We start from the raw sequence: 10,195 nt of genomic DNA, 5'->3' as shown, positions 1-10,195 counted from the left end.
CATAGAGATGCAATAGCATAGAGATGAAATGGCAGAGCCGGCAGATGACCGAACGAGATGCTCTTATACAACTTTCAGTAGGAGTAGCAGAGAAAGCGTTATTATTGTTTATTCTCGTCACAGTCTCATTTTTTTAAATCTCCACCGTAAAATTGAGTTAAGTTTATGGTGGGCGACAAATAACTGAAATAACCCGACCAAATTACGTACGTTGTTTTAGATCTGTAGTTAGGAATATTAAAACGTGTTTTTAATTTTGTCGCATTACGCATTACGTATGTTCTGTCCCTCACGGGCGCACGCGTATAGCTCATCTATAGGATACTACCATCTATGTGCCTGCGACTGAATGGATGAACGAAACGAACTGCAACAGATAACCTATGCGCTCTACAGACCTGTCAACAAATGGCTTGCGGTTTTCGATACAATGCAACCTTGGATTCTATTACATAGTTGTTAGTTACATACAGGTCGAATTAATAAAAGCGTGTTAAAAATTCGGCAAATTTGAAAACTTTAGTTGCAATCACAGATCTACGATGAGTCGATGATTAAAATGTGCAAAACGGAAGCCATCACGTATACGAACATACCATGAATGCGAAAGAGGCAGACTAGAAATAAAAAACGTGACCATTGTTGAGTTCGACAGTGGCCGCCATTTGTTTATTTTCAAACACATGTCCGGCATCGTAACACCCACTCTTTATTTTTAAATTAGAAAATATTAATCAAGCGGGAAATAAATTATTTAAAACGTATTATTGTAGCCAAATCAAAATAGTGTCGTATTGTTTTACAGGTACCATATTCTATACATGGAGATATAAAGGAGTTAACCCATTCATGGCCAACCCAAGACCCGTCGAGGTAGTACGGTCGCCAAATCTCAAAAGCCCTCTAGAAACACGATTTAATTGACTCGGCTCGGCCTTACCCACAACCGGTATCAATGTGTTCGGACAGTTCTCCTGATCACCGTACATGCGGTAGTAAAGCGGAAAAATGGTGGAGGGGATAGTAATGACGTCACAAAGATGGCGGCCGGACCTATTCTTTTTGGCGGTGTATCTCGAAAACCACTTAACCGATTTTAATCATCGAGGTGTCAAATAATAGCTTATATTATGGAGATTATTTCCTTTTCTACAAACATTTACGTGAAACCTATAGGAAAAAAAATAATCACAAAAAACAGTTTTTTTATAAAATTATTATTTTTTATTTTGTAAAAATCTCCGTAAATATTAGCATTTCGCAAATTTTGTTTAATATAAAACATATTGCTTCATTATCAAGGAATATAATGAGCCTTAAAACATACAGATCGAGTAATAAACAATGAAGCTACACTCATTTGCGCATGGGTAACGATAACTGGCTTTTACCGGTCGAAACTGTGGTGACTGTTACGATACGTATTGAATGGAATTTATAGAGTATCGGTTTTAATTACTGAAATTATAATGACAATTATAAAAACCAGACACAATAATGTTACCTTACTTCGACGTTTAGTCTCTTTTTTCGTCTTAATCATAGGTAGGTACATATTTCTTTTTACTTAAAAATTTTATACAGGGTGAACTTTTAACCACCAGTCATACTCTGCGCAGCGACTTTATAGGTCATACTGAACAACTTTTAATTAGTAGTCCCCAAGCCGCTCCGAGGCCAGATTTAATTGACTCAGCTCGGCCTTACCCACAACCGGTATCAATGTGTTCGGGCGTTTCTCCTGATCACCGTACATGCGGTAGTAAAGCGGAAAAATGGTGGGAGGGGTTAGTAATGACGTCACAAAGATGGCGTCCGGACCTATTCTTTTTGGCGGTGTATCTCGAAAACCACTTAACCGATTGTATTCATCGAGGTGTCAACTAATAGCTTATATTATGGAGATTATTTCCTTTTTACAAACATTTACGTGAAACCTATAGGAAAATAATAATCACAAAAAACATTTTTTTGTATACATTTGGTTGGTAGGTTTGTCTTATGTTTTAAAGCAGTAAAATCTTTCAAGTCGAAACACAGTATAAATATACATTTTGTTGTCTAATCTAAAAGTATGATGTTCATTGTTTAAGACTGATTAGTGATTACTGAATTAAATAACATGCTATTTGTTATTTTTGTTTTATTTTTTAAATCAGGTATTAATTTATTCACTATGTATCACTATACAGGCAAAATGTGTATCATATCTGTAAGTACTTACTACTTGTGTCGAATATAGGTATAAGATGAAATTTTAACCACCAGCCATACTCTGCGCAGTGACTTTACAGGTCATACTGAACAACTTTTATTATGGGACCAATGCCGAATCACGCAAGAAAATTTGGATCTGGAATGACACCCACTGGCTGTGCCCTACCACACAAAGCGAGATGACATTCACAATGCCCATACCTCTCTTTTGGACGTAGTTTAAGGACGTACCCGGGTCCATGACGCATGCTCGCCACACCGCTGCTTAAAATAAGCTGACGCACCGTAAATTGAACTGCGTAAAAATCGCAAAAAATATTACACGGAGATCTTATGGCAGACAACGTACCGGTGACGTAAAAGACGCAACTGTTTTGCGAACAAAAAAGATTCGCGTGAAGCACGTCACTGCGATTCCGTACCGTCACCGTTTTTTAAACAGCGGTGTGGGGAGCATGCGTCAAAAACGGTACGCATACGACGCGTCACTGCGATTCCGTATCGTGACCGTTTTTTAAGCTGCGGTCTGGTCGCACCTTGTATTGTATTGTATTCGGGCGATTTTTCCGCAACTCGACGACTTGCGCCTATTTTGCGTGATATGTTGGGGGTGGGCTAGTCCTGCCAGCCCAGCTCCTCGAGGAATCCTATCAAACCTTTGATGTTGAGTAGGACCTCGGGGAGGTCTCTCGGAGATCCGAGATGTTTAGCCCTGTATGGAGTCACTCCGCTGCATTCCAGCACCACGTGAGAGGCTGTTTCTTCTGTCTCCATGCAACCTCGGCACAGGGGACTGTCTGTGACACCTGTTGTGAAAAGATGTTTGTTAAACAGTCCATGACCTGTTATGACACTGGTTACCATACTCAGTCGGACCTTCCCTAGTTGCAGGAGCGCCCTTGTGAGTTTTCCGTTGATGCCAGGCATGGCTTCATTTGCCTGTCTGGTTCAGCCAGTGTTCTGTGTGTAGTTTCCCTGTACGTGCCAGCAGCATTGAGCGTACTTTGCTAAATGGTATCGGAAGAATCGGTTCCGGACCAATCGCCCCCGCATTCGATCCTTGCCTGGCAAGCTCGTCCGCAGCATCGTTACCTCGGGATCCACTGTGTCCCTTGATCCATTGTAGGGTGATCTTGTTATTATGACATACCTCCATTAGTCGTTCGTGGTATTCGTGTATAAGTTTGGATGTAACTATATGGCTATTTAGAGCCATTAAGACTGCTCTACTGTCGGAGAGTATGCGGATGGAGGATCCTACTACCTTCCTTGCAGTGATGGCAGCCGCCGCGTTTATGATGCCCATGCACTCAGCTTGGAATACAGAGTTATGGGCTCCTAGCGGAGTGGTGATCGACATGTTCAGGTCTTCTGAGAAGGTTCCAGAGCCCGATCCGCTGTCTGTTTTGGACCCATCAGTGAAGATTCTCAGCTCCCGGGGATTGAGTCCTTCATGATTGTCGTCCTCGTCCTCATATAACTGTATTTTGTACCTTTTATCGAAGATAGCTTATTTGTGAATCCGGTCCGTGCCTGACCTAAGCACTGGAAATTCGTCATACACCTTTTCCAGGCATTTTGTGTGAAGAGCTCCTGTGATGTTCGAACCATATCTTGAGGGTTCGCAACCTTACCGCTGAGAGACTGGCCTCTTGCTGTATGTGTAGGTGCAGCGGTGGAAGGTTTAGCATGACCTCCATGGCTGCAGTCGGGGTAGACCTCGTGCAGCCAGTGGTGGCCGCGCATGCGAGCCTTTGAAGTCTTTGTAGTTTGTCTCGTACGTTGCCTAGGTTTGTTCTTGGCCACCAAACCAGAGCACCGTAACAGAGTAAGGGGCGGATTATCGTCTTATAGAGCCAGAGGGTAATTTTCGGGTTGAGTCCCCACCTCTTACCAATCATCCTTCTGCACTGCCAGAAGACAACTCCCGCCTTGTCTATCCGTTTGTTGATGTGGTTGTTCCAATTGAGTATATTGTCGAGAGTTAGTCCTAAGTACTTAACTTCATCGGACAGCTGTAGCTCAGTTTGGAAAAGTGTTGGTCTGGTAAAGTTGGTCGCACCTTTATATGGGACAGTCAAATTTTTTTTCGCGATTTCGGAATTGGTCCCATAGTAAAAGTTGTTAAGTATGACCTATAAAGTCGCTGCGCAGAGTATGACTGGTGGTTAAAAGTTCACCCTGATTAAAATTTTTAAGTAAAAAGAAATATGTACCTACCTATGATTAAGACGAAAAAGAGACTAAACGTCGAAGTAAGGTAACATTATTGTGTCTGGTATAATTTTAATTATAATTTCAGTAATTAAAACCGATACTCTATAAATTCCATTCAATACGTATCGTAACAGTCACCACAGTTTCGACCGGTAAAAGCCAGTTATCGTTACCCATGCGCAAATAAATGAGTGTAGCTTCATTGTTTATTACTCGATCTGTATGTTTTAAGGCTCATTATATTCCTTGATAATGAAGCAATATGTTTTATATTAAACAAAATTTGCGAAATGCTAATATTTACGGAGATTTTTACAAAATAAAAAATAATAATTTTATAAAAAAACTGTTTTTTGTGATTATTTTTTTTCCTATAGGTTTCACGTAAATGTTTGTAGAAAAGGAAATAATCTCCATAATATAAGCTATTATTTGACACCTCGATGATTAAAATCGGTTAAGTGGTTTTCGAGATACACCGCCAAAAAGAATAGGTCCGGCCGCCATCTTTGTGACGTCATTACTATCCCCTCCACCATTTTTCCGCTTTACTACCGCATGTACGGTGATCAGGAGAACTGTCCGAATACATTGATACCGGTTGTGGGTAAGGCCGAGCTGAGTCAATTAAATCTGGCCTCGGAGCGGCTTGGCGACCGTACTAAGGCGGCGACCACGAAGGCGTTATGAAGGCGTTTTAAAAAACTTGTAAATATTTGTCACACGCTATTATACATTATTAGTTAATGGTGAGGTGGTGACTGTTTCAACTGCCTTGTTTTATATTGTAACGAATTTTTTAAATGAATATTAACATCATTGTAAGTAGGTAATTGCCTACCCAATACAACGATCACCGAATGTTATGACATAAAAGTACAGTCCTCGTTGCCTTACCCTTCACACAAAAGAAAATATTATTATACTACGGCTTGGTAAATGTTGCTTGCCATCGTCTAAACACTAATCGGTTGTAATATGGTAGAACATCAAACAGCTTCAACATGTAATAAGCTTTAAAACCAGCCAATTTAGTACATTACGATACAAGTGCGAAAAATAGGAAATTCGAAACGAGTGGCGATAAATTAAAACACGACCGAAGGGAGTGTTTTAAATCGACACGAGTTGCGAATTACCTATTCGCACATGTATCGTACAACGTTTTACAGTACATATGGCCCTTTAAATGTTCGACACAGTAACGTAATATGCTACTTCTCGCACTAGTGCTATAAAGTAGCCCCATATGTACTGTAAAAGTTTATTTTGGCCTGCTACGGAAACATTTGTCGTTTTTACAAGTAGCGCCAGGCCACGGTGACCCATACCCTGAGTCATGTCAATAACTTCTAAAATAAACATATTTTTGGTATCTTTGAAATTCGGATTTTTTTGTTTGCTTGCAACGCGTATTGCACTAATAGTAAACCAAAATTGAATATTCTAGGCTCTATTTTCATTAAAAAAAACTTGTATATAATTTTTAATCGTAATATACCTTATAGAAATGGTTGTTAACTTGGTGGATACGTACGTTATTAACTTATTACGTCAAATTATGTTTCGTTTATGTTTAAATCAGAATCTCTTCATGACTCACATGTGAGTCACTGGCCTTGCGGAACTGTTTGAGCATGACCCATACGCTGAGTCGCTGGCCCTGAATGGGTTAAAACTTAAGAGTGACAGAGAAAGATGCTCTCAATTTGCGAACTTCGGCGTTCGGGCCTACACACAATTAGACGTTACGACGACGTGCCGTGGCACGTTGCGGCGTCGTGACGTCCAAATCTACGGCGTGTAACGTAAAAAATCACGTCACGGCATTGTGCCGTGGCACGTTGCCGCAACGTGCGACGTCACGACGTCGTGTCGCAGGCCGTCGATACGTTGCCGTCGAAATTTTATGCCGCAGTTGATCAAGAGCCATGGACCGCACCAGACTTGTCTTCATCCTGCTGCTATTAAGAAGTCGCCTAATTGGGACCGTGCGAAGTGCGTGGTGGGGGTAAATAAAGCGATCCCAGCGCATAAGGTGGTAAAAATTTGAACTAACTGCGGATAGCGTCTTTAACATTTCGTACGATTATATGGCTCGAAATGAAACTTTGGTTTACGATTACTCCTGAAATATTCATTTAAATTGTATGATGTAAGAGACCATTGTAATTTGAATGAAATTCTTAATATAACTAACGTATTTATTTTGATAATTGTTAATAATGTATCCATGTAAATAGCTTTGCAAATGCCACATATTACGTGATCTTTTTCTAGAAGTTAAGAATGGATATAGTAAGTTACCCTTAAAAGATAGACATTTCACATCGCGGACTTTTTTGTAGACCTATGAATGAGAAACAACTCCACCATACATTGTGTTGTTATAGCTCAAACGGATTAGGCAGCGTTCTCGATTAAAGCTCCTAGCCAGCGTGATTTTTTCCGACAACATCGTTATATTTCAAACAATTTACACAAAACCTTAACAAGTTATATACTTAAGCCTTCCTCAAGAATCACTCTATTGATAGATGAAAGTCAGGAAGTTCAGGAAATTAATCTTTTAGGTATAACAATAGACTCCGGAGTAAATTGGAAAGCACATATTCAACAAGTTAAAAGTAAAATGTCAATATTTATATATGCCCTTTATATACTAAAATCAAATACTAATTTTGAATGTGCATTATCTGCGTACTACGCAAACGCATGCGCATGGCTCAGATATGGTGTTGTGCTATGGGGGGGTAGCACCGAAGCGAAACAACTGTTTGTAATGCAAAAAAAGTGTGTCCGCGTCCTTGCAAATGTGCGTTTTCCAAACAGTTGTAGCCAATATTTTATTCAGTATGGATTATTGACATTGCCCTCTATTTATATACTACAATGTGCCATCTTTGTTCGTGAAAACCCCCACTTATTCGAAGTGAAGCAAGATAAGCAGAGAACTAGAGAGCAGTACAGAAATAAACTCTTGATCCCAAAATGCAATTTACAAATGTATAAAAATAGCCCACACTACAATTGTATCTTAATTACTAATAAGATCCCAAATTCCATTAATCAAGAACCTCGACACGCCGTATTTAAAAACAAGCTAGAAACATTATTAATAGAAAAATGTTATTACTCTGTAAAAGATTTCCTAAATGATAATAATTTATTATAAACGTAATTGAATCTTATTTTAAGTAATTGGACTGCAATAGTTACTAAATTTACTTTGACTGAATTTGTTTTAATTAATGATTGATCTGATTTATTTTATACATTTATTGATTTTTGTGTTATTTCTACTTTAATTTAAATTATTTTGTTTTAATTATTTTAATTTTAATATTTTTGTTTTGTTTTGGCCTAATTTAATTAGTTATAAGTATGTTGTGTGCCCTAGCAGGGCGTCATGGACTGACATTATTACTTATTTAACACCTTTTAGATTTTATGTACATGATTTTACAACGAAATAAATGATATGAAAGTCGTATGAAAATCCGTTCAGTAGTTTTTAGTTTTGGAGTAGTTTTATAAGATGTAGTGAATTGACGTTTTCCCCTAGAATTGCGGACACTAGGTTGCGTGACAGTCGTGCACGCTCCCATCATATAGAGCCCAAAAGGTGCCTTTGATGAAACCAGCACCATATTTTAGTATGTTATTAAGCATGTTATTCTGACTAAAAAACCACCGGGAGACAGTTTCTAAAGTGGTTAAGTCACCAGTTATGACGTCATCAAAATGGCCGCTGCCGCGTTCAGAATATTGCGTATACCACAGAAAGTATGTCACATGTAAGCTTGTGTGGGGTGTCATAAAACGCAAAATTAAATGCGCTACAATATTGTTCAAACATTTGACCTTGTAAATACCATAGTTTGCGAGAAATTGTAAGTTTTATTTAAACTTTCCCAAACAAAAATCAGTTTTTTTGTTTTTATCACCTTTACTAGTAACTTTACAGTAAAACATTGTATTAAGATATAAATGCTACATTAATAAACTATAAAATTTCATTAACATTTTGAAAATCGGTTTATAGCTATCTCTAGTCTATCAATTTCATTAATTGTTTGTAATGTATCAGCCATAGTGGGAGTATGTGGTATGGTAAAAACACTTCATTATTAGTTCCGTATTATGTACGTTTTTTATGCATAATGTGTAATAAAAAATGAGATGAGATATAAACCCAAAACAATGCTTAACAATAATTATATTTTTTCTATATGTAAATTGGTGATGTGAAATATGTATAGCGTAATATGGTAATGAAATAGCGCCAGAATCATATTGTGTATAATTAAATGTAGAAGTGTGTGTTGTTTGTGTGTGCTGTGTTAACAATATGTGCAAGTTCAATACTAGAATTAAGAGTAATAGCTTTAGAAACATGCTGCTATTTAAGTAAACAAAAAATGAATGAATTATTATGTACACTAATTGTCAATCTCCTTGTAGTAAGTGATGTACTTGATCCTCATGTTTTATCAGGATGATTGGCGATTGATCACTTTTCGGGACATATACTTTACCGTACGATGTCCAGCAATATTTATAGTTCTTTGACCTGGACAAGTCACGAGCCAAGAAATGCAGGCGAGCTGCCTTCGAGGCTTAGCACAGAGTTTGGATTTATTCCTTACATTAGGTATATGACTTTGCCATTTTAAGGAAATCGTTTTTCAAGAAGGTGGAGTTGGTCTCAACTACAATAGGTGCATTTTTGTGAGCGGAGTTTTTATAACGAACTCTGTAAATTAAATATCGCTAACATCACTTTTGTTGACCTTACAATCAATGGTCACTATAAGCGGTTACTTATTCCTTGTTCTTGATTTTAGTTTTAGAGTCCACAGTAGGTAGGCTCTGTTCTCCATACAAACGTAGTTACGCTCCCATTTTAAAACGACTAGCCATATAGATTGCTCTGAAACTTTGTACTAATATACCAATAGTAATAATGTATCCCATCAAAAACATAACTTTAAAAAAAACCATGTCTCGCAACTCAGTTCTACCGTGAAAAGTTGTGAGATCCATGTAATACCAAGTCGGTTAATTTATTTTCAGTCCCTACTTAACGGACCTGCTGTCTTAACGTAGTTAGCTAACCTAACAACATCTTATAGTAACCATATCAATATTAAAAATCATTTATGGCTTATGGCAATTTGATAGATAGATCCCATCAAAAACAATACTTTTCGGTACCTTCTACTTATTGTATATATGTATATCTACCAGCAACGAATTTTCTTAAAGCCCTCTCTCTGACTTATGAACTATTTACAACCTTACGCACTCGTAATAAGTACGAATACGCACGTAGGTACGTTTTTCGCATTAAATAATTAAATTTACACGTGTTTTCATGACGGGAATACCCATTTTTTGCTCGATTTGGCAGGGGGCACTACCATGCGCCTATATTTATATGGGACTAGCTTAAACCCGCGGCTTCGCACGCAATAATAATAACTGCCGTAAAACATAATAAAACTGAAGACTTGGCTGTATGGGCTTAATTTTCTTTGCGGTCTTTTCTAGATTTTTTAGTTTTTCCTTGATTCATACACCAAACACTACTTATATTCCAAATTTGAAGCTTCTAGGTCTGCTAGAAGTGCCTTAGAATTTTGATGATCGGTGAGTCAGTGAGTGACAAAATTAAGAAATTTGACCCGTTATAATTCTTAAAATACTGGTTCAAATTGAATGAAATTTGAAATATACCGTGTCTTTACAATGCCTGCAT

General features: G+C 37.9%; 1 long non-coding RNA gene across 1 annotated transcript; it reads left to right on the top strand.

Annotated features, from left to right (window-relative positions):
* The first annotated feature begins 620 nt into the window (after window positions 1–620).
* On the top strand, window positions 621–7,936 carry LOC133517014 (uncharacterized). Its single transcript, XR_009799314.1, has 2 exons — window positions 621–873; window positions 5,101–7,936. It is a non-coding gene; the product is annotated as an uncharacterized LOC133517014 (long non-coding RNA).
* Window positions 7,937–10,195: the final 2,259 nt, after the last annotated feature.

Source organism: Cydia pomonella, chromosome 4 (genome assembly GCF_033807575.1).
Source record: "Cydia pomonella isolate Wapato2018A chromosome 4, ilCydPomo1, whole genome shotgun sequence".
NCBI classification, from domain to species: Eukaryota; Metazoa; Arthropoda; class Insecta; order Lepidoptera; family Tortricidae; genus Cydia; species Cydia pomonella.
This window is presented reverse-complemented; position numbering and strand designations above follow the sequence as displayed.